The sequence below is a fragment of the Vombatus ursinus genome, unplaced genomic scaffold (genome assembly GCF_900497805.2).
Source record: "Vombatus ursinus unplaced genomic scaffold, bare-nosed wombat genome assembly UNPS02014264.1, whole genome shotgun sequence".
Taxonomy (NCBI): domain Eukaryota; kingdom Metazoa; phylum Chordata; class Mammalia; order Diprotodontia; family Vombatidae; genus Vombatus; species Vombatus ursinus.
The window spans coordinates 773,033-778,765 of record NW_020954042.1 but is presented as its reverse complement, the minus strand read 5'-3'; the positions used below and the strand labels follow the sequence as shown (position 1 = coordinate 778,765).

At 35.5% G+C, this 5,733-nt stretch overlaps 1 pseudogene; it reads left to right on the top strand.

Annotated features, from left to right (window-relative positions):
* Positions 1-393: 393 nt before the first annotated feature.
* Positions 394-1,333, top strand: LOC114042160 (annotated as a pseudogene).
* Positions 1,334-5,733: the final 4,400 nt, after the last annotated feature.

The following is a 5,733-nucleotide window of genomic DNA, read 5'->3' as shown; positions in this document are numbered from 1 at the left end:
GAACTTTCAACAAAAGCACTGAAGGTACCATAAAATGTCAGATGAAAAAGAGCATGATTTCCCTGAAGGACGATTTTGTGTGCGTGTGTGTGTGTGTGTGTGTGTGTGTGTGTGTGTGTGCTCACGCATGTGTGATTTACTCTGCAGGGAGAAAGAATTCATTGAAAAGAGATTTCACTAACCAAGTCATGTGTCTCTCTTTTGGGTCTGTGCTGTAATTCAGTTAGATGGCTTTGTTAAAATTTGATTTTGGAATACCAAGGTATTTTTAATTTGCCTCATTTTAATTCAGATCTTTGTTTGTTTGTTTTTTCTTTAGTGAGCAAAACAATCTATTCTTTGTTGCATTTTGTGGGCATACCCTGACACAAGAAAACCTGACCACCTACTCACATGGCATCAAGCAATCATTCATCAGTGGCTGAGTTCACCTTACAAAGTTTCTCTGAAAATCCTCAGGTTCAGATCTTCCTCTTCAGCCTCTTCTTAGGACTTTTCATAGTGGCTTTCACAGGTAACACCCTCATTGTCATTGTGATCAGTCTAAATCCAGGCCTCCATACACCCATGTACTTTTTCCTTATAAATTTGGCCTTGATGGATGTTCTCTCTACCTCCACTGTGGTGCCCAAGTTGCTGGAGAACTTAATGACCAAGAACACCATTTCCTATGATGGCTGCATAGCTCAGGTTTATTTCCTAAGTTGGTGTTTGGTGGCAGAGCTCTTGCTTTTCACAGCCATGGCCTATGATCGGTATGTAGCCATCTGCCAGCCCCTCCATTACAGCACTATTATGGGCAAGGCAGCTTGCTGCCTCATAGCATCTTCAATATGGGCTATCAGTGGGACCAATGCAACAATACACATCATATTGATTGTTCGCTTGTCTTTTTGTGGCCCTAATGTCATTGATCATTTCTTTTGTGAGATTCCTCCCTTATTGCCTCTCTCTTGCTCCTCAACCTATGTCAACAATGTTTTGGTAATTATAGCAGACATGTTTTTTGCTATTTTCAATTTTCTGCTCATTCTGGTGTCCTACGGTTTCATCATCTCCAGCATCTTGAAGATTCGGACAAAGGAAGGGAAGAAGAGAGCATTTTCCACTTGTTCCTCCCACCTTATTGTGGTCACCATGTATTATTGTACCATAATTTATAATTTATATCTACATTCTTCCTGGTTTGGGCCAGTCTCTGAAGGAAGGCAAAGTAGCCTCAGTGTTTTATGTCATAGTGAGCCCAGCCTTTAACCCTCTGATCTACTCCCTAAGAAACAAGGATGTGAAAATAGCCCTCAAGAAATTATGTCCATTCTTAAGAAATAATTAGCCATTAGGTAAACTGATATAGCTCAGAACAATGGGATTAAGAGTGCTTCTGAGAGAGAAAAGTGTACATAGATCACAGCTTTACACATCATTTCTCCTGGTAGGCAATGCTGCTGAACTCAGGAGGTATTCTTAGGGCAATCAGCTAACTCCATCGTGACATTTTTTTCCTGAAGACTTTTAATGAAGGAAAAGTCATAATATGCCCAAAGAATATCACAGAAACATTCAAAGTGCCAAACTACCAAAAATTATTTTATATAGCTAGAAAAAATAATAACAAGATTCATTTGGAATAACAAAAGGTCCAGAATGACAAGGGAACTAATGAAAACCAATGCAGGGGAAGGTGGTCTAGCCATCCCAAAAATATTCATATGAAATCTTTTAGTGGTGGCAAAGAATTGGAAATTGAAGGATACCCATCAATTGGGGAATGGCTGAACAAGTCGTGGTATATGAATGTAATGAAATACTATTGTGCTATAAGAAATGATGAGCAGGCAGACTTCAGAAAAACCTGGAAAACTTGTATGGACTGATGCTGAATGAAGTGAGAAGAACCAGGAGAATGTTGTACACAATAATAGCCATGTTGTGTGATGACTAACTTTGATAGACTTACCTCTTCTCAGCAATGCAAGGATCTAAGACTTCTCCAAAGGTCTCATGATGGAAAATGCTATCCACATCCAGAAAAAGGACTATGGAGTCTGAATGCAGATTGAAGCTTACTATTTGCTATTTTTTCTTTTGTTTTGTTTTGTTTTGTTTTCCTGGTGCTTCTTCCTGTCGATTCTAATTCTTCCTTACAACATCACTAATGTGAACATATGTTTAATAGGAATGTATGCATACAGACTACATCAGATTGCATGCTGTCTTTGAGAGGGAGGTGGTGAGGGAGGTGGAGAAAAATTTAAAACTCAAATGCTTATGGAAGTGATTGTTGATAAATTTAAATAAATTAATAAAGAACTCCCCTTATTCCTGGTATAAATCCCACTTCATCTTTTAGCTTGTAACTTATTTAGTATTTTTACATCCATATTCATTAAGGAAATTGGTCTATAATTTTCTTTTTCTGTTTTTATTCTTCCCTGCTTAGATATCAATATCATATTTGTTTCATAAAGGGAATTTGGTAGGATCTGTTCTTTACCCATTATTCCAAGTAATTTATTTAATATTAGAATTAGTTGATCTTTAAATGTTTGATATTATTCACTTGTAAACCATCTGGTCCTGGTCTTTTTTCCTTATAAAGCTCATTTATGACTTTTTCAACTTCTTTTTTCTAAAATAGGCCTGTTTAGATATTTTATTTCCTCTTCTGCTAATCTAGGCAATTTATATTTTTGTAAATATTCTTCCGTTTCACTTAAATTGTTGAGTTTATTGGCATATAATTTGACAAAATAACTCCTTATAATTCCTTCAATTTCATCTTTGCTATTAGTATATTCACCCTTTTCACTTTTGATACTAGTTATTTGGTTTTCTTCTCTATTTTTAAAATATATCTGTATCTAGATATAATTTTCCTTTTTTTCTTTTTTGGAAACACAAAAGTTACCCAGTAAACTATAATACCAAATTTGAAAAAGTTGGAATTTAATGAATTAGAAGACTGACATGCATTCCTAATGGAAAGAACAGCTATGAAAAAAATTTGAAATTCAAATACAGGAGTTAAAATTATAAAAACATAAACATAAGGGACAAAAGGACAAACTACTTAAATTCAAATATGAAGCAATAATCCATGTATTTCTTCTTTACTTTATCATCATCAGTGCTCATAGAGTGATTCTATTATGTATTGATGATCTTAAAAGAATGGAAAGAGAAGGGGAAAGTAATAGCTAGGAAAGGGGGCAGAGGGCAAGAAAGGTTAAAGAAAAGTATCTTACATAATTAGAGTGCACAAGTACCCATCTATTCAAACAAGAAGGATGGGAGGGAAGAACAGGTGATGCTGTAACCTGACTCTCATCTGAACTGGTCCCAGGAGGAAAGACACAAACACAAACACACACACATGCAATTGAGCTTCACACAGTCAAGTGCACATGACCCTTTTCTACTTCTTCACATAGTCTACATCATCTAAACTACTTCTTTTCCCAGTCATGGAAATGCATGATTGCTAAAAATACTCTGTATTGTCTTGGTGTCTAGAGTGTGCTACATCTGTGCCTTTATTTATTCATTAAACACTATCTTCTAATGCAACTTTGCTGTTGTGACCCCAATGTCATTACTCACGTCTTCTGTGAAATTCCCTCCCCCTCCCTCATCTCTCATTGTCCTCATGTACTTCCATCTATACAAATAGTGCTATGACTCTCCTGGCAGATGCCTTCTATGTGATTGTCCATGTTCTGTTTACTTTGGTGTCATCTGTGTTCATTATATATAGTACAATTAAAATCCAGACAGCACTGGGGAAGAAGAGAGCATTCTACCCTTCCCATCTCATTGTTTTGTCCATATATTACTGATACGTTTTAATTATACCATGCATATAGAAGGCTTAGGCAGTGAGGATGCACAGTGGATAGAGCACTTGACTTGGAATCAGGAACACTCATCTTCCTGAGTTCAAATCTGGCCTCAGACATTTACTAGGTGTGTGATCCTGGTCAAGTCAATTAACCCTGTTTGACTAAGTTCCTCATTTGTAAAATGAACTGGAGAAGGAAATGGCAAACTACTCCATTAACTTTGCCAGGAAAACCCCAAATGGGGTTAGAAAGAGTTGGACACAACTGAAAAAACATTAAACAAAATACAATGATTACATAAGGCTTGCATCTAACCAAAAACGGTTATCACCATTATACTCACCTTCATCACTTCATTAACTTTCTTGATGGAATACAAATAGAAAAGCCTAAGTCATTATGTTACTATTATTCTTTTGTATTTAATGTATTATGGATCTTCGTGCAAGCAGATAAAATGAATGCTTTCTGCAGTTGAATAATTCTACTGGAATATATGCTGCAATTCTGAAGATTCAGTTAAATTAACTTTAGGATATCTCCAGGAATAGATAGGATGATATAGATGACATGTACATAAAATTTTTGCCATAGGGTTTTAATCTCTTCTAAGTCTCCATGTTTTGAAAGGGTTGTTATTTTTTCAAATAATTTGGAGATTTTGAATACTTGATGTGGCAGCACCTATTAAGAATCATGTTCTTGAGCATTTAGAAATTAGTTATATTCAGGCAGTTGTAGGCAATAGTTCTGTCTCTAATGATGCTCTACTTCCATCATAAATCCCTTGAGTTTTCAGGAATGGTTTGCAGTTTGCATTTGCAGCATGGAGATTTGTCTTAGTTTATAAAGGCTCACTTTCAAGCTTCTAGTGACCTACCTACCATGTTTTTAGGTATCCTGTAGAATCTGATTTTTATTGTTGTTATTATATTTCTACTGTTTTTTGTTATTTTTTTCCCTAGGGGGTAAAGAAGTCACAATATGTATTAATTCTATTAGCACATCTTAGAGGCTTGCCTAAGATTCCAGCGTAATATTCTAGACAGTTCATTTTGTTAATTCACTAGTGTAAAAATAAACCTGAAAACATCAGTCACATCAGTTGCTTAGTGCCAGGTAAACCAAAGAAGAACTTAGCACTTGTATTTTCTTTTGACTTGAATTATAGTGTCATAGCTTCAACAGAGTCCAAGAGAAGTCATACTTTAATTGTTCCTCTAGGGGCTAAGATGACAGAATTTCCCACGGCTCTCCTTAGCTGATTTTTGTTAAATGACTGGGCAGAACTGCATCCCTCTTCAATCTCTACTTATAGACCAATGAACGCACAAACTAAGGACCGCTGAAAGTTTTCTAGAAGAAAGAATCTTCCAGTTGTTACCCTCTAGCAGAAAAAGGTAAGTTTGCTAAGAAATGATAAATAGAGCTTCTTTTGGTATGAGAAAAAAAAACTGACCACAAGAGCAGGGAAGCAAAAAAAAAATCATGTCTAATATTTAAGCACGTTTACATTTTTATGATAGATCTCTTCATATCTATGTAAATTCTCAAAAGCAGGAGTGAGGGATAGAAAGAGAGAGAGTGTGTGAGAGAGGGTCAGAGAGATAAAAAGAGAGAGCTGCAGATAGAAAGGGAGGGAAAGAGAAAGAGGAAAGAGACAGAAACAGAAATTTCATTAAAACAGGAAATGATATAATTGTTGATAAGAATAAAAATGTTATTTCTTTTTTCCTTTAAAAATTATATCTTAAAGATTGTTATTGAATCAAAGAATCAGAGTTAGGAATTTCTTTATTATCAGGCATTTCTTAAACCATAATTTGCTATTATCACCGCTGCTGCTGCTACTACTACTACTACTACTACTACTACTACTACTACTACTACTACT